Below are 19,768 nucleotides of genomic sequence, written 5' to 3'. Positions count from 1 at the left end.
AACACAGCTCACTCACCCATTCCTAATCAAAGCTGCCAGAGACTCCAGGCCTGAGAACCTGGCTGGCCAGCTCAAATTGGATTAGCTGTGCTGGAGTAAAGGGAGAGGTTAATTGATAACTTGTAAATATGAATCTACCTCTCCTTCTTTCTCCTCCTCCCTAGGCCTTGTCTGGGTAAACTGTGCAATGCTGCTTCCTTCAAAAATTGGCAAAAGCAGGGAGTGTGAATTCTGACATGAGAAAGAGGAGGAAAGAAGGCACCAGGTGCATTATTAGAAGGACTCATTTGAGCAGCAGCCTGTGAACTGACCATCTTTGGCCATTTGAGATTCATGTGTAGTTTTTTTTTTTCCGGATGTTTAAATGATTATGTATGGCTGGATTGGAAGCAGTTCGGCGCTTTCAACTTTGCTTGTTCCTTTTATGCTCTTCCTTGGTGGGATCTGGCATGGGGGAACCTTTCCTCCATTGCTGGGTTGGTACTTTTCGAAAGGAGGCAGGTGGCAAAGACAGAAGAAAAGAATAATGATTATGGGGGTACCTTTCTCTTGCACCCCAGCTTTACTAATGCTTTCAATGGAAGGTTGCTATACATCTCCCCATAGGTAAAGCCACCTAACTGCTCAGCGTTTTAAAGCATGGGCCCCTGGCATGTGGCTCTCTACAACATGTCAGAGCTCATCTCTCCCCTTTGTTTCCCTCTCCCCACTCTTTCCTTAATCACTGGTCACATCCCTTACAATAGATGTTTTTGGATTCTACACATTATCTTTCTTTGCTCCTCCCCCCCCCCCCCCCCCCCCGCTCCAGCATGCTATTGTGTGCCTGCATTGTGCCAGGTACTTTGTGTGCCCTGCTGCTCATGCCCGCAACTCAGTGAGGTAGGTGGTGGCATTATCATTGTTTGATGGACAAGGCTGACAAGACATACAGGGTTAAATAACTCGAGTCAGGTGTCTTCTCTGTGAGATCTGACCTTCTGCTTACTACTCTTTATTTCTGCTCTGAAATTCAAGGATGATTTCTAGGCTCAGGCCTCCCAGCTGTGTCTCAGGCACTGATCTGTCTTATGTTCCAGACTGTCACCTTGCATTTGCCGTAACACAGGTCCATAAAAATGTCACCTAGTACTGTCACCTCAGCCTGTCCAGAGTCAACCTTCATGTCATTTGTCCCCAAATGAGTTTCCTTCTTGGATGCCTTGGTTTTCAATCATGGGTTCCCATCCTCCTTATCACCTACTTTTGACACTCCAGGATTACGCTCCCTTTTCTTTCACTCTGAACTTCCTTTCTCTAAAGCAGTTGGTTGAGAGATCTTGCTGTCATTCTCTGTTGGAATGTGGGCTACATTTGTACTGGAAACAGACTGGTCCAGATCATGGCTAGCCTTTATTACCTCACTGTCCCCCTGAACTGAGAACTGTGAAACTTTCTGCACACTGTGAGGCATGCTGGATTAGACACCTCACTTTCAAAGCCACCCCCAGTGTGGTTCCATTTCCCTTTCACCTTCTCCCCTGTTCAACTTAGATGCACCAAAGGCTGCTCAGGCCCAAACATACCAAATAACCTTGCCAGACTTCCTCGTCTCCTCACCGCTCAGCTGTGTCTCTCTATCAACCAGTGTCTTCTTCCTTTGACTCCATTCATCACATTCCCTACTTGATGCTGTCCTTGAGAACTCTTGATCCACATGCTGTTCTAACAACGTGTATTCAAGTTACTTGGGTGTTGAGACCCCTCTTTGTCTTAGATTGTAAGTATGTTGGAGGCAAACACTGTCATTTGTTAATGTCCACATGTGACCAGCCCAGTGCGCTGAGGTACAAGAGACTCAAAATCTCTAATCCTTCTTATCCCGCTGTCAGTCATCTGCCTAAAAGTGAAAATAAAGCAAAATTAAAATCAAATCGGATCACGTAGCTCATCTGCTCAGAAGCTTTCAGTGGATTCTCATTGTATAATCGTCAAGGTGCCTTCCCTGTGCTACCATCCCACAACCTGGGGCTCACTTTTCATCTCTGCCAGGCTTCTACCTCTCCCTTTGAGGCCTGTCCTCACTGTGTGGATCCATGCTATGTTTTCCTGCCCTTGGTCTTTTGCAGAAGTTCTACTCTCTTTCTTGAGTTCCATGGACACCCTTCTCCCTCTTAACTTTCTTGGGTGTTAACACTCAAGCCTATGGCTTTCTGTTATAAAGTATCTACAGTATTCTGCCTTATTCCAGAATTACTCTTGTGTTTTACACATCATCTTCCCCCATCTCATAAAGGATAAAGGTTAGGTCTTGGACTTCACTATCACCTATGAGCTCAGTACTTGATCCAGAGTTGGTTTTTGTTTAATTTTTTTTGCCACTTGTGGGGCTTGAACTCAAGGCTTGGGGTGCTAATACCTCAGCTTTTGCATTCAAGGCTAGTGCTCTACCACTCTGAGTCACAGCTCCACTTCCAGTTTTCTGGTGGTTAATTGTGGATAAGAGTCTCACGGACTTTCCTGCCTGGGCTGACTGAGATCCTCAGATCTCAGCCTTTTGATAAATGGATGACAGCTGTGAGCCACCAGCACTCAGCCAGAGTTGTAGTTGATGAATTCTTTTAGAAATAAGGAGATTTTAACTAAACAATTAGTTTTAGAAATATGGGGAACACATGGATATAATTTAATCTTTTAACAGTGATGCTGTTAATGGGGCACTCTATCAAACCTAAATTTCTTAAATCACTGTTTCCATTACCCGAAACCACAGAGCAAAGGATTCCCCAAGGATCATGGATTCTGTCTCTGGCTCTCTCTTCACCTACGAGGCCTTGTCTTGGCTCTCTGTGTGCAAGGGTTTTAGACTATATCAGTACAACAGCCTCTGTGTACGTGTTGCGAGTGTGTTTGGCTCCCTTCCCCACTTTCATGTCCTTTTGGGGCTTACCCATTCTGGGTCAGATGACCAAATACTTTCCCTTGAAACTGAACTTGGAGCAGGAGTAGCCGACTTAAATGCCTATAGGGATCTGAGAGACTCACATAGAGGAGGGGGAAATCCCACCGCCAGTAATCAAGGGGGAAGGGGTCTGTGTGTGGGGAGGACCGTGGCAAACTGGAAGGCACACATTCTGTCAATGGCAGCAGCTTCTTCACTGCTACAGCAGATTTCTACCTGGTCAGAATTCAGGCCCAGGGTCTTGAGATAAGCTTTGTCTTACAAAAATGCCAGCTCATGGCATGGTCCTCTGTGGATGTATGAATGCACATGCGTAGGTGTCTGTAGTACACACAAAATGAATGAATCCAGTAGCTACAAGATTTATTGTTGTTGTTTGGTTTTTGAGAGGGCCAGTACTAGGGATTGAACTCAGGGCCTGTCTGGTACTCTAGCACCTGAGCCAGACCTACATCCTGGCTTTTTGTTTGGAGTAGTCTAGTGATCTTTTTCTGTCCAGGCTGGCTTTGAACACCACTTTCTGGATATTTGTGGTCTCTAGAGCCTACTTAATTTTCTCTTGGTTGTAGTACCGGAATCTTTCCTACTTGTAGTGCTACTGCCAGAAAGACTGATATATGTTCTAGGGGAAGTTGATTGTGCTAAGTGGGCGAGCATGTGTGGGAGTATATGGAGAAAGCTGGAAATGGAGAAAAAGGAAATTAACATCTTCAAGAATGTCCAAGAACCAACATGATTTTTAAATAGCAAGTGGCCAGGAGGCACCAAGTTCTTTTCTCTTTTGCTTTTCAGAAGTCTTTTTAATTATTATTATTCTTAAATAGCTGTACAAAAGGGTTTCAACTCAACATGTCACTTTGTGAGTACAATGCCTCTTGATCAGTGTTCCTGAAATAGTCAACCTGAAGATCTATTCTAGTTGTTTAGAATGTAGAGGCCCCTTTGGATTTATTTATATGTTTTTTTTTTCCTATCGGATTTGATCATTGGCCTTCTCATATTGAACTAATCAACATTGACCAAACTGGAAGAAGATAATCAAGCTACATGAACTTGAACATGATATCATGTAGATTGTATTTTGCTGGTAATAGCATTAAGAAAGCTCCCTCTTGTCCCTGCTAGGACTCGAGAGCCCTGCAAATAAGTTATTGTCTTGATAGCCAACTGTTTATGCAAATTAGGGAATGCCATGCCAGCTACTAATTATGAAAATAAACTCATCTATGCTCTATAAATATCTAATTATAATAAAACAGGGGCAATATTACATTTCCATCTCTTGTCTCATTGGTTTCTCATCCATTGCTGATTTCTCCTCTTGACAATGAATAAAATTACTTTGTTTTAAAAAGAAGACTGTTTTCCATGTTTTTTTCTTCTTCTTTTTCTAATTTTTAAAAATTTTTTTATTGTGAAAATACTATACAGAGGGGTTACAATTACATGGGCAAGATAATGAGTACATTTCTTATCAAGCATTGTAGCCTCCTCCTCCTTTGTTTCCCCTTCCCATCCCTTCCCATCCTCCCTCCACCCCCTTACCCAGTCCTCCTCTCCCCTCCCCACCAAAGTTGTAAAGTTCGTTTTTCCACATAACAACTTGTATATCTCATTGTTGCAATGGATCCACCTGTATCCCTATTTAAACGATTTCTTTTTCTAATGTTTTGAAAACCTCTGGAGAAAAATAGAATTATTTTAAATATGAAAAGTAAATTGCTTGATTTTTAGCAGCTCTGTGTTTTGGGCAGTGTTGTCTTTAAAAGGATGCTTTAAAAATATGAAAAGCAGGATTTTATTTTCTTTCCAAGTTTAGAAAATTTCACTGGACACTGAAGACATTGTCTTTTCCCAGTTGTTTTGGAGCATTTCAAACTTGTAGTGTGAACAGTGGTTTTAGTGATAAAATATACAATTTATCAATGAGCTATTTCAACTAAATTCCAGTTTGCAGTACAAAAAAGAAACTATTTCATAGATTTTTGAGAAACATTGCTACTTCCTCTTCAATGATCAATTTGGATTTATTGATTACTGGTGGACTCATCTATCTGTCTGTTCATCTCTCTCTCTCTCTCTCTCTCTCACTCTCTATTTACCTACCTACCTACCTATCTACCTACCTACCTACCATCTATTTATCACTTCTATTTATCAATCATCTACTTATCTATACATTTATCTATCTACAAAAATATGAGGTGATTTGTTTCTATAGACCTTAGTTTATCAGGTCAAATTGGTCTTAAAGAGCCTAACAGTTTTAACTATATGTATACACATATAGCCCTGATATCGATGGTACCCACAGATAAAAAAATATTTTAAATTACATTGCATTATTTTTAGAATAAATCTAATTTATACAGAATTTAGAAGAGTTGCTTGATGAAAAAAAAATACAAGAACAAGCCTAGTGCCATCCTTATGTGCTTAGGCAGTATCTGTCATGGTCTGTTTCTCAAGTGTGCAGCGCAGAGTTTACATATCTGGGTTCACATGTAATTGTCTAAATACCTGTTAATAGGTTTGTGCAGGTATAATATGTTCTCTTATGGATCTTTCATTTGTAGATGCACTGAAACAATCCAGGGTGAGACGTACCTGAATTTAGTAGAGGTCCTGCTTTAACATTGGAAAACCAATGTGTATTCAGTATTCCACAAAATATTGATGAGTACCTGCTAAGTACTGAATTCACAGGGCTGGGAGGAAAAACGTAACTGTAGCCTTCTGACTTAAAGACAGTGAGTGAACTAAAGACAGCTCTCCACAGCCTCTTATCCGACTTGAGGAAGGGAAGGGGAATCACAGAATGGTTAGACGAAGGACAAGGGATGAACCATTGCAACAGCGATACAAGACAGTATGTTGGAAATGAACTTTACAACTTGTGGGGGAGGGAAGTTGGGGGTGGGAGGGAAAGTGGGAGAAAAGCGAGGGAGAGAGTAACAATGTTCCACAAGAAATGTTTTCATTACCTTGCTTATGGAACTGTAACCCCTCTGTACATCACCCTTACCATTAAATTAAAAAAGAAAGTAAAACAAAAAAAAACCCTGACAGTATTTGTCAGCTTGCTAGGCAAGCTCTCTACTACTTGCACTCATCTGTAGTCCTTTTCTGTTTCACTTATTTTTCAGATAGGGTCTTGTGCTTTTGTCCAGGGTGATTCTCTATCTATGTACTTCTGCATAGCTGAGATGACAGGTGTGGGCCATCATATCCAGCCTCAACTAGATTAGATTAAAAGTGCTTAAATACATTCCACTTTTATCTATAGCTCTTAATATTAATTGTTTTTGTACTTTTATTTTTCAGAGTGTTAAGTCATTCAGTTAGTCAAATCACCCATCATTTAAATTCCCAGAATCTGAAAAGATAACATACATTGTGAGTGAATGGGTGAAGAAATTTCCCATTTGCCTGTTTTTTTTATTTTCAGTGTGTGGATAGTGTGTGCCATGTAAAGTGTACAAAATGAATGTACTTATGTATTTAGCCCAAAGTTTTAAAAACAATCTTATCTATGCTTATGTAAATTCCATCTGACCGAAGTTATAGATTTTATCCATCACCCCATGAGTTTCTATTATGCCACTTCCTGCCATTTATTAAATATATAATATATATCATATTTTATATATATATATAAATTCTTGCCTCTCCCTCCAAAACTGAATATATTCATATAACAATCAACAAGCAGATTATAGCTTACTTTTTTGCTTTCATTACGTAGGCTCAACCTCAAGACAGAGCATTGTGGTTTTGTTGTATGCAAACAGAGTCAAACACATGGCCCTCTTGTGAGGTAGCTTTGCTCTGGTGTTTTCTTTTTTTTTCTTTTATGAAGCTCAGGTTTCCCTCTGCACAAAGAGAATATCTAATTGATATCATTGCGTTTTTCCTCTCTGCCCCCCCCTCCACCCCCAAGGCATTTACTAGTGAGTAGAACAGCAGAGGTGGAAAGGAACATACGCTTTGTAAAAAAGCAGACTAATAACACTTTCTGATGGATGTCTGATTTTAAAAGTGCCGCATCTTTCATTAAAATTTACATGCAAAGGAAGGGCAGGCACGGGACATGAAAGCTAATGCTACTCACACATCTTGACATAATAACAATCACAAGAAACTGGAGATCCCAGATGGCAGCTTGGCCTTTGCCATCCTTTTAATAAGCTACTAACTGCTAATTATTTCACTCTTATGGGCAAGTTAATTTACTGTTGACTCTTAAAGAGATACTGCTCTTTTTTTTTTTCACCCCCTTCTCCAACCCACACAAAACAGAGCCTTTCCACCTGGAGCTTTGGAAAGTGTTCCTGGGCAGGTTGGATGCTTTCCAGCCGGTTGTAGCAATGATGGCAAGTACTGGGAGGGGAAAAAAACAAAGATTGCTTGATAAACAATAATTTTGTGGATGCTGTTTTGAATATAGATTGTCTTAGAGAAATTTGTCTCCTAAAGATCCATTGTGTGTGCATGTGCACGCGTGCGTGTGTAAGAGCCGTAAACTAAGCAGCCAGCGCAGGGGAAAATATCTGAAATTTGGAGCCTATTTAAGAGCGAAAGAACAGCTGCCTTTTAAATGGTTGCTAATTCTGACAATTAATGCCATTTTGTGAGTGTGTGATTTTCTGTAACAGCGGTTAGCGGCGAAGATGGTGTGTAATAGTTTGCTTCCTAAGCTTTACATTCCCCAAGCGTTATGGTTATATAGTGAAGACCACAGAGCTGAAAGAAGCCCCTGTTCCCCATTCTCTGAGCCCCTGCACCCCATTCTCTTTGTCCCTCAATCTCTGAACCTCTATTCCTCATTCCCTGGATCCCTTTTAAGTGAGAAAGCCCGCAAAACCTGTTCTGGGCTCCCATGTCCCCTTGTATGTTGATTTCCTTGGGATGATTTTATGTTAATACAGACACAGATTATTTGAATGTTGTACAAATGGGCTGGGATACAGTTTGGAAAGGAACCTTGTTTGCAATGAGCTGTCTGACAATCAAAATATTTACTTAAAGATAAGCTAATGACTGTGCCTTGTAAATGCCTGCAGATCCATTATTGAAATGAGAGTCAGTACTTTGGCTTGATACCATCTGAAAATAAATCTCAAAGCTCAGCTACTATTGCGTGATTGAGTTGTGTATGTGTTATAGGTTTCTGGAAAAAATAAGATGAGTAGTAAACAATAAACAGTTGCAGGAAAATCTCTTGACCCACTTTCTTGAGCTATTTAAAAGGAACTTGGTATGGATTTATGGTAATCCCTTGTTGTAATGGTAGGAATGGCCAACTGGCTGAAAGATGAATTGAAAAGCACATTCACCTATCATTAATGGTGTCTGTAAACATGAATTTGGTGATGTAAGTGTTTGATCCAATATCATACCTACAGTAACAGAGGTGGGAAGACTGTGAGACTAAATCAAATTCTGCCATTTGCTTATTGAGTCTAGACTTGCTAAGCCTAATCATTGTCTTGTTAACTGGATAAATTTTAGATCTCACATGGCTTTAAAGCTGTTTCAGTTGGTTGCAAAGTAATGTCAAGAAAAAATGTAAGTGCATGTGAAATTTACAGGGCATTTTGTCATTGCTCAAGGCCTGACATTATATAGTGTGTGGAGATTGCTATTTTCTGAAAGAAGTCTGAGAAATGTAAATGTTTCAGCAGAAAAAAAATTCTGAGAACTACAGGTTTTCACAAAAATTACCCAGGTTTTTGACTGTAGGACTTCTCAGAGCCTTTGTCATAGTGATGCAAATTTTGAATCTCCTAGAAGAAAAAAGTATTTTTCAAAGCTACCCCAACTTTTGACATGGCATCTTCTTTTGTAATTTTTATTTTGGACAAGAATAGATCAAATTAAAGCTATTGTTTAGTTAAAAAACTTAGGCCAACATTATTCTGATGTCCCATCTGAGTTAAATACTGTAAGCCTGAATGCCTTGAGAGCTTGAAGGTAGCTTTTGGATTGGGTTCAACTCAAGAATGGATTTAAGTACAATTTCTGTTTTGATTGAGGATAGTTGTTTTTTGGATGAGTTCATTTCAATAGGGAAATTACTGCTTCATGGTAAAATATATTACACAGATGTTAAAACAACTACAGTTTTAGACACTAGTCTTGTTAAATTACTTTGTATTACCTAAGTGCTTAAATGGCTATCCATATAGTGTGTAAGCAGAGGTTCTGATAATGGCTTGCTTACCCATTGGAAGAGCTGATGTCAGCAGGTAAGAGGATTTTATACAGTATTACTTGCTGTGAAATTTGGAGCAGGTTAAGAGTCACTATGATTATTTCTCCTCTGTGTATTTAAGGTCACTCATCCCATAACTCTATGAATTTCACTCTGCATAGCTTATTTTTCTTCCCTCAAGTAGTGAACCTATAGGAAAAAAGATTTGCTTTGTTATAAGAATTGTTTAAAAATCATTGGCTTATCTAGGGTATGCAGGCTTTTGAGGACCCTATTTAGGTGCTGCTGTCTGTTAAGTAGGAAGTGCTGCCATTGATCCAGCTGTAATAGCTCGTTTCCCTGGAAATGTGGTTTGTGGAACCAGGCATACTCTCTCCCATTTCCCCCAAGTGAACAATGATGGGCATTTGCAAATGCTTTGACAAAGTTGTTATGGGTAAGTGTGTGCTTCCAACTCTAAATTATTCTCAGTGGGTGAATAATTCTAATCCAGGGTCAGAACAAAAAGAGTACTGAGATAAATGTGGAGAACTGTGTCAGGGTATTAGGGAAGAAAACATGGTAGAGCACAGTATTGATATGCATATTTGACACTTGCAACCCATATGACTTTCTAGATCTTCTAGGCCTCATCATCATTTTTTTTTGCCACTCCTGGGGCTTGAACTCTGGGCCTGGGTACTATCCCTGAGCTCCTTTTGCTCAAGGCTAGTGCTCCACCACTTAAGCCATAACTCCACTTCCAGATTTTCTGTGATTATTTAGAGATAAGGGTCTCACTGACTTTTCTGCCTGGGCTGGCTTGAAATCTCAATCCTCAAATGCCTCCTGAGTAGCTAGGATTACAAGTATGAGCCACTGGCACCTGGCTAGGCCCCATTATCTTAACAAATAACATGGGAACAGTAATATAATAATACTATGCAGTTTATGGAACTGCCCAGTGGATACATTGGTACACAGACATATATAGATACATATACACACATACATACATACCTGTATTTATACATATATACATATATTCACAAAATAGGTACATATTTATGTTTGAGTTTGACTGTAACATAAACAGTATTTTAGTAGGCATAACATTAACACACATGGATTACTATTGTAAATACTTTTTAATAAGTTTTTTATTGTGAAAATACTGTACAGAGGAAGGTAATGTGTACATTCTTATCAAGCATTGTTGCTGCCTCATTTGTTGTTCCCTTACCATCCCTTCCCTCCCAACTCCACAACTGTTACCCCCACCCACCAAAGTTCATTTTTCAACATAGTGTCTTGTACATCTCCTTGTTTCAATGGGTCAACCTGTATCCTATTTAAACATTTTTTCCCTTCCCCTCCCCAAATTATACCAATATCAAATACAGTGAAAACAGGGGTTATACCATGGGGGAGGGACATACAAAGCAACAAAGAAATCACATGGTGGCTTATAAATATGTTAGAAACAATAGCAAGAAAGAAAAAACCATTTGTGTCTTGGGGTTCTATTGTAAATACTTCTTACAGATATGCACATCTTTCAGTAGATCTTGGAACTTTGAAAGTATTATTCAACCATTTTGATTTTCCAGGTCTTTACTTGGAAAATGCCTCCTTGGTAGTTCAGTTATGGCTAATAATTGATGTAACAAAGGTGAAAATGTCATGTAAATTAAAATAGTACTACATGACATTAAATAATTAAGAAGTTATACACAATACAAAATCAGAGGCAGCGTTTGGTTTTATGATACTATACTATATTTAATTCCTACTATAGCACCTTGTTCACCCTGGATATTTATTGAACAAATAAATACTCATTCCATTGCCTAGTAGGAATCACTAAGTTTAAATGTCTTCCCAAGTTCAGTACCATGGACAGCCCCATCATCCAAGAGGAACTATTGCACTTGTCCAGTTTTCCCCATTGCAAAAAACAAAAACAAAACAAAACAAAAAAAACCCAGCCCTGATAAAACCTGTTTGTTCTTTTTTTTTTATTGTCAGTCCTGGGGCTTAAACTCAGGGCCTGCAAGTGGGTGCTGTCCCTGAGCCTCTTTGTACTCAAGGCTAGTGCTTTCCCACTTGAGTCACAGCACCATTTCTGGCTTTTTCTGAGTAGTTTATTGGAGATAAGAGTCTCATGGACTTTTCTGCCCAGGTTGGCTTCAAACCTCAATCCTCATATCTCAGCTTCCTGCATAATGAGTATTACAGGCGTGATCTACCGGCACCTATTTGTTCTTTAAATCATGGATAGATGTCTTTACTCTTTTCCTGCACCAGTAGAGCTATGGGGTTTCCTTATATACTTGGATGGAACTGCATGAGTCATGAAGAAAGTAAAAAGATTTGTTTCATGGTTACTTTTTAAAAAATGCTGATTTGTTCCCTCTGATCTTGGAAGCATGTAATTTCAGAGTCAGAGGGAACTTAGAATTCCTTCAGTCTATCCCACTGTAATTTTGTGGATGCAAAAACATGCTGAGAGGATGACGTGCCTGTCACACTGATCATTCGTTATGCAGTCAGGATTTGGACCACGCTTTCTGACTCCCGATACATTTTTGTTTCCTTCCCACCATATTTGGGCCAAGAATACTTTGTCATCCTCACTGAAGAGTGACATTTGTCATAGATCACTCAAAGCCTGCTGAGATGATCATTGACAAATCCACACAAGAAACATGCTGGCATTATCAGCACGTGAACTTTCTAAACAAAATTGCCTCCCCAATGACTTCCCTGCCTGAGACCTGAGTCAACTCCAGCTTTCAATGTGGTTAGTAATTTACTTTCAGGATTGACTGATGCTCTGTGCCTCTTATGGGTTTCTTGTATTGATTGTTTCATCTTAGGTGAACTAAGATGATGACACCAGTTGACTTTAAGAAAAGCTTTTACACCATTTCTTTTTTTGGGGGGGAGGAATCTCATCTTGACTATTTCTAACAGAGCGATGCATCTTGAGTGTGGTAATGGGCTGTGAGGGGAGTCACCAGGAACTGGTCCCTAAATTGTTACTTACTGTCCTTTCCCCCTTCCCTGCTGGATTTCTTGTTAAGAATAGTTGTCATCTTACTCACAAGGTTTTTAAATAAAAATGCAATTTTGTGCTTCTCAAATGTGAATCTATTTATCTTTTAAGCCAGCAAGCATCATTCCTTTCCTTACATTTTCCCCCCTAAAGTAATTTTCTCATTCAGGGGTCTCGCATATGCCTTGGTGGGTAGAGGTCAGTGTCCTTCCACTGGGAAACTTTGGGGACTGTTGATCACTGCGCAAAGTTCTTCAACTGTTACAGAATTGCTTTCTTCAAACTGTTTTGATCACAAGTGTTCTCAAGTGTCAAAGCCATTTGGAGAACTAGATAGATAAAATGTATGAGCACTAAGCTTTTTTTCTAGAGAGAATAAATAAATGTGTTTTCTACTATGTGCTTAGCCTTTGATAGCAATTTGTTAAAAGGAAAGAAGAAAGGTAATGATATTAAATATTTACAAGAGTGATTTAGTTGTATTACTTGTGCTCTGGATCTCTTTAATAGCAAAAATCAGCTACTGTTGAAATAAATGCTGTTAAACCAGTGGTGGTAGTGTGAAGGTCATTGTCTTATTAAGGTCAAAATAGGTCTTAGAGAATAATTATTTTTGTCATCTTCCCAAATCTCTTCCTGTCTCTGGTGGGTTTTGCTTCAAAACTCATAGGGAAAGAAATATAGTTGAGGGTTCCTAAGGTTGCTCTCCCTTGAATCCTTTATGTTCCTTTCTGGATAACCTGGTAGTTGGAGGCTTTTAGTTCTTGTTTGTTTTTGTCCATTTAGTGGGTAGAGCTAGGTCTGTACTCCCAGGAGACAAGTGGCTGTATTTTCATTTGCTGTCTCTTCTGATGCTCCTTGCTTGACTGTTTGTTTTAGAGAGGCAGCACCTCTTCTTTCTCAGAAATGCTTGCTCTTCTCTGAAATGATTATTGCATTTCCCTGACATCCCTTTTCTACCGAAAGCAGAGATTTCTTTTTCTTAACGTTATTGCTTTTAAAGGAATACTTGAATAGTTGTATGACATCATCTCTGTTTTCATAGAGAAGAAAACAGAGGCTCAAAACTAGCCATCAAATTAGTTCCAGAACCAATGGCAAGTCAAAGATAAACCTGGTTTGACCCAAAAGCTGATAGTATACACTAAACCATCACTGTGATTACTCTTTCTCTGAATCTCAATTTTACTCTTGTGTAAAATGGGTATGATAGTAAGATTTTATGATATAGTCTTAGTAATGCATATAAATAATGCACAGAATATCTTAAGTAACAGTAATCAAGTTTTTTGTCAATCTCATCTTTAATCTCTCTATATAAAATCAATAATTAATTCAAGGTAGTAGAAAGGAAAAAAACTAAGCAACTCCTACCACTTTTCAATTTTCAATAACATGATATTGCTTAATTATTTTGTTTATGCTTGAGAATATAAAACTCAATTTCGACCTTTTACAAGGTTATATGTATTTTATTTATTTTACCTTGATTGTTCTTTCCAAAGCCTGCGTGTCTAATTTCCCTTGGTTTCTTTCAGTCTCAAGAAGTTCAGATTTCAAACTGAAGAATAAATGGAAGGAAGCAAACAAAAAAATATACAGTTCCTCTCATCTGATGATGCCTCTATAAGAATTGTACTTTTAGTACAATTATATGAGCTAACATATATTAAATGTGTAACACGATTCTGGCTCAGGATTTTCATAAATATGTTTCCACCTCTCTTAACTGTAATAATAAAGTATAATTGAATAAAATACGCATTGAATGCAGGGAATAGATAAAATGAATGAAAATTTAGCCTTTATGAATGTCTCACAAAATGGTGAAAGGAAAAACCTCTATCATGGTTTCTAAGAATATATATATATATATGTATATAAAGATAGCTATAAGATATAAATATCACACACACATATATACACATACATTTGTTCTCTTTCTCTTGTCTTGGACTTTGTACCAGATGGTACTTGAATATGAAACTATTTTCTGGGGGTGAGTAGGTGTTTTTCTTTTAACGATGTTGATATTCTGACACTTTGGTGACTTGTTTTCTTTCTAGTCTGTTTATTTCATCCTGAAACCTGGAAGATTGAGTTGGAAGTGGAGAAATCCAAAGGCATGGGGAAGTAGTAAAGTATGTCAGAGCAGTGCAACTTCTATGAGAAATAATTTCCAAACCAGAGGCTGGATACTACCAAAAGCTTCTCACATCACATTTGGTTGTTCAGCTTGGTGGGTGGTAGAGTAGGGAATTTCTGCTCCCCACAGTCATTCTGGCACGCAGACACTTTCCATCTTGTAGGCTTGTCATTTTCTAGAGTGTTGTACTATAGAGGTAAAGTTGTTTTTCTAAGGGCCAAGCCTGGAAACACTGTTATCACTTACTCTTGGCTATACTTCAGTTAAAAGATTCCATCTAGAAGATGGTTGCGGAATGCAATGTTATCTATATGCTCAATAGGAAAGAGAAGGAATTTTGCTATCTACCGTGTGGGCCCTGTCCCCAGGGCATGAGTTATGATCCAGTCTTGTATAATTTTGTATCCTGCCTGGTAGCTTTCTTCAGCTCACATCTGTTCAAACAAAATGCCACCATGGTTTGTATGAGATAAAGAATCACTTCCTGTTCCTTTGTCTATAATATAACAATGCACACACATTTTATTTGAAATAAAAGCCTTCAGAGTTGCAGTAATGTTTCTCAAATTCCTATGAGTTACTCAGGGAACTTGTGGAACTATAGACTTTAATTCCCGCTTCAGAACCACAGAAACTGTAGCTTTGAATTATGCTTTTGATCAGGTAAATTTGAGATACACCGTGTTATAGCAAATTCCAACAAATAAAATGAACCAGAAAGGATGTATGTGTGAATTCACTAAAACTATTTTTATCATATTTTGTATAGCTTAAGACAAGCGTCATACATATTTTGGCCTATCAACCTATTGTATCCCATAGGCTTTTGCTGTAATTTTTGTTTTATGGCATTTTTTTCTCTATCTTATAGCTGACAACCAAGGTAGAATGTGGTTACAAGTTAGCCCAACTTGAATAGGGTCAAATGCCCAATTCAATAGGACTTTGGTTTTATTTTATAATGAGGTAAAAACACATTACTATAATGCTTCCTCTTTACCTCTTCTGATATTTAAATCCCTACTATTTTATGGTGGAGTTGCAATACTGGGGTTCGAAGTCATGGCCTCACACTTCCTAACTTCCTGAACCATGCCTTCAGTATTGATTTTAGCGGTTGTTTTTCAGATAATGTCTTTCTTCTGGGCATGTGCCTCGTGCTAATTCATCTATGTTAGGCTAGGAAAACAGTCCTTTACCACCTCATCTATTTCTTCATTGAGAAGAGGTTCTTGTGGACTTTTTTCTGTCCAGACTGGCCTCAAACCATGATTCCTACAATCTCAGCCTCTCAGTGCCTGAGTAGGGTCAACTCCTTTAAGAGAATTTCTTGTTGCATTAAAACAGTAGGAGTGCATGTTTGACAAGCCTACTTATTATTTATGGCTGACTTGTGAATTGTTAACTAATGGCAACTCATTTTAGTTTTTACATTTGCCATCTTCTCTTGTGTGCACAGAAACCTTAGAAACCATGATATTTTGCAAAGGACCCCTTTCTGTAACCCCATGCCTTTTCTCCTGACACAGAGTGCTTGGCTGCGCTGTTCTTTTGGAATAGATGTCAGAGCATGGATAATTTGGGGCTTGTGATTTTTTTCTTTCTCCTATTTTATCTGCCTCTTTTTGTGTCTTTGTATCCAAGTCTATGATTACTATTGAGCTTTCTCCTAAATGCCAGCAATTATCTCACAGGTGGAGGGATTAGGAAAGAGCGGAGGGAATTGTACTAGGATTAGAATAAAGACTCCCCTCCCCCTTTGAAATGTAATGACAAGGGAATGAAGACTTGGAGGGGGCAGGCAGAACTGTGTGTGTTGGGGTGGGGGGAGTTGGACAATTTGCTTCTGATATTTAAATCCCTAGAGGTAGTGAAGGAAGAAATTCTTAATGAAAGAAAGAGGAATAAATCCTCAAGATGGCTTGGCATTCTTGTTTCAGAACTCTGAGTATACAGGCAGGAAGAGCAGGCACTTTCCTTTCCTTTGGCAATTATTTACACTGCCTCCTCTTCAGAGAGGTTGGTTTTTCCTTGTTGGTTTTGTTTAGGTCTGTTTTGGGAGCAGAAAACTGGCTAATATATATGTGCCCAGGCCAAGAGAATTTTGGTGAGACATTATCTTTCTTTCTGACAAGAGAATGATTTATTTATCTGACCTGTCAGTTAGGATGCTATCAGCTGTAAATAACAGAACTTTCAACTTGACTGCCTTAAACAACAAGAGAATAAGAGGGGATTTATGGGCTTGGTTCCTAAAACAAAAACCAGTCTAGTTACTCAAATGATGTGACCCAGACCTAGTGTCTTTTTCTTCCATGTTTTGGCTTTGCTTGTTTGATAATGTTTCATTGTTATTGGAGATTCTAAGGTGGCTGGTACCTTTGTTTTTTGATTTACATACCTTTATTTCTCCTGCTATTTATTTGGCGTTCTCCAGAGAAACTGGAGAAACTATCTATAGATAGAAACTATCTGTCTGTCTGTCTGTCTGTCTGTCTATCTATCTTTTATGCAGAATTGGCTCAAGCAGTTATGGAGGTTGAAAAGTGAGTGCTGCCCTCTGAAACCTAGAGGAAAAGCCAGAGGTATAGTTTTAGTCTGTGCCTTAAGACCTGAGAAATGATGGTGTAAATTGTAAGTAGAGGGCAAGAGAAGAGATGGGTTGATGTTCCAATTCAAATGATCAGGTAGAGAAAGCAAATTCTGCATTATTATTATTTTTTTCTACTTAGGATCTCAATGGACTGCATGGTGCAGTCCATATTGGAGAGGGCATTTTTCTTTAGTTGGTCCACTGATTTAAATGCTAATCTAGCCTAAATCCACCCTCATAGACACTCTGGGTATCCCAGGGTCTAGTCAACTTGGCACAATCAGAAACATCACAACTCTGCGTTGCCAACTTGACATTCATGTCCATCTCCAAAAGCTGTACTTAATCTCTGAATAAGATGAACAGCGAGTCTTAATTTCACCTATCAGAATCCATGTATTCCTAGTACAATTGAAAATAAACAATGCTTTCCCTAGCAGAGGAAGTAAAATCCTTGAGTAATATGGACTCTTCTCAATAGCTCACAAATTAAAATACTATGATGGAAAATTAACAGTTCTTAAATACTGTTGCTACGAGTGGTTGGCGTGTTCCATGTCTCTTGGATGGAATGTCTGTAATCAGGATGTTGACCCAAGTCCATTTACTAGAAAGAACCAGAATGAATAAGAGTGATTTGTTGACAAAGTGAAATTATACCTGAAGAGGTGAGCTAAAGCAATTGGATAAGAACTAATTAGAACTTAGTATTTTATCCAATAGGATAGATGACACTGAGGCCTTTCCCTGTGGTCCTTTCCCTAATGGCTTGATAGTTCTACAGCGGCTACCCAAGTGTGGAAGGTGTACAACTGCACATTTGATTTTTCCCATTTGGTATTCTTTGTGGTCATTGCGTACATGCTGGACCTTCACATGGAGCATATGAGCCATAAAAAACGATCTAGGGATCTTAATTGTGGTTCCAGGGTTCATCAAGGATTTTAGACTGGAATCTTGTAACCCAGGGCATTTCTTAATTCCTGCTTGTATCTACCTACCTACCTACACTAGTTAATACTATACTATATCTTCCATGTAATATGGAAATAAAAATGAAGTGAAAGACATTTTGCATTCATGACAATCAGAATGTGCTCATGATATTTAGAGTCCTTATTCCTGTGACTAGTCAGAGCTGATATTTAAGATGACTTTCTCCTAATACATATTCTGTATTCCTTTGCCTTTAGTCAGCATCTCAGCTGGTTGTGATTCCATGCTTGTTGGAGGCTCAAAGTGTTCCTAAAGGACCATTGTTGGCTTGTCTTGTTGGAACCACAGGACACATAATACTAAGAGGTGTCCCAGTGAAATCTCCTGGATATGGACATACTCTTCCTTACCTTGTTGTAGCATGATTATCCAGTTTCTATTTACTTGTCAGGATCAGTAACCCCAGTCAGCACAGTAAATCCCCGCTCAGCTAACTACTCAACAAAAGTCTTGGGACTTTGAAGTAATCAATCCATCTTAAGTTCAGTGTTTACTCCCGAACTAATCACTCTAATCAGGAACATGGATTTTGCTCACCAGTCACCCAAATCTCAGGATTGTGAGACAGAGTTGACTTTTGGGATGGCCCTCGAGATTCTGGAGGACTCTGGATGTTAGATCCCAAAGTTTAGAGTAGATACTGTTGGATAACAATTCCAACTCTACCTAGAGAGGCTGATTTTGGAACAGAGGCTCCACTGTGGAAGCAAAGAGCTGAGAGGTTCTGGCCATGGGTACTTTAGCATTTGTATGCTCAGGGAGTCAGCACCTTGAGGTTTGTGAAAAGAAGCAGTAAGTGTCTATGGGGGTGAGAGAGTGCCAGTTCCAGAGACTGCCAGCTCCAACTTGCTTCAAATGAAGACTGCTCTGATAGGGATTTTTTTCCCTTCCTCTTTGATCTCAGGCCTCTGCTTAGGTCATCTGACATGGATTGCTATTGATGGAGAGCTAAGTGAGGCAACCCTCTAGTCTCAAGTGTGTTTTTAACGGAGTAGCTCTCAGTATATATCTCTTTCTCAACTGCCTTGCTTCATTTATGGAGTCTTTCTTTCAGCTGCTGCTTAATCAGCTGCTACCCCTTAGCACACTGACCTAATTCTTGACCACATTTTTCATCTAGGCGTTTGTAGCAGCGCCTCCCCAGTGTCCCTGCTGATGTTAACTCCACCTTGACCTGTGACTACAGGCCTCATCACCCGTTTTACCCCTTTGTGTAGCAGAGGCTAACATATCGGCTAGAGTTACAGGAACAGCAGAATGAGTCTAAGTATACTGGCTATAAGAATGTGATGATTATGTCCTCCAAATCAAACACCACAAGAACGAAGGCTGATCCACTGTGGGAAGCTGCTTCACCCCCAGGTTGGCTCTGACCTTCTTAAACTCCTTTCTAGGCCAGTGCTGCTCACAATTTAATGTGCACATGAATCATCTAGACATCTTGTTAAATTCAGGTTCTGTGGTGGAGGGGTAATAGAGGTGGAGCCTGAGGTTTTGCATTTCTAACAAGCTCACATTATGCTGCTAATACATGAACCACACAGTAGAGAAGAAGTGTTTTGTTTTTTTTTTTTTTTGTCAGCCATAGGGCTTGAACTCAGGGATGTATACTGTCCCTGAGCTTTGCTTAAGCCTAGTGCTCTGCCACTTTGAACCACAGTGCCACTTCCGATTTTCTGGTGGTTAATTGGAGAAAAGTCTCTTGGACTTTCCTGCCTGGGATAGCTTGGAATGGCGATTCTCAGATCTGTCTCCTGAGTAGCTAGGATTACAGGCATGAGCCATAAGCACTCAACTTTTTTTTCTTTTAAACTAGAGCTTGAACTCAGGGCCTTTTTTTG

At 39.1% G+C, this 19,768-nt stretch overlaps 1 protein-coding gene across 4 annotated transcripts in view; it reads left to right on the top strand.

Moving 5' to 3' along the window:
- Window positions 1–19,768, top strand: part of Nrxn3 (neurexin 3) — a 1,519,933-nt gene that overhangs the window by 53,379 nt on the left and 1,446,786 nt on the right. The window lies entirely within an intron of this gene.

The sequence above is a fragment of the Dipodomys spectabilis genome, unplaced genomic scaffold, assembly GCF_019054845.1.
Source record: "Dipodomys spectabilis isolate Male_0828 unplaced genomic scaffold, ASM1905484v1 ptg000157l, whole genome shotgun sequence".
Taxonomy (NCBI): domain Eukaryota; kingdom Metazoa; phylum Chordata; class Mammalia; order Rodentia; family Heteromyidae; genus Dipodomys; species Dipodomys spectabilis.
Note: the sequence above shows the minus strand (reverse complement) of the source record. Positions and strands in the feature narration are given on the sequence as shown.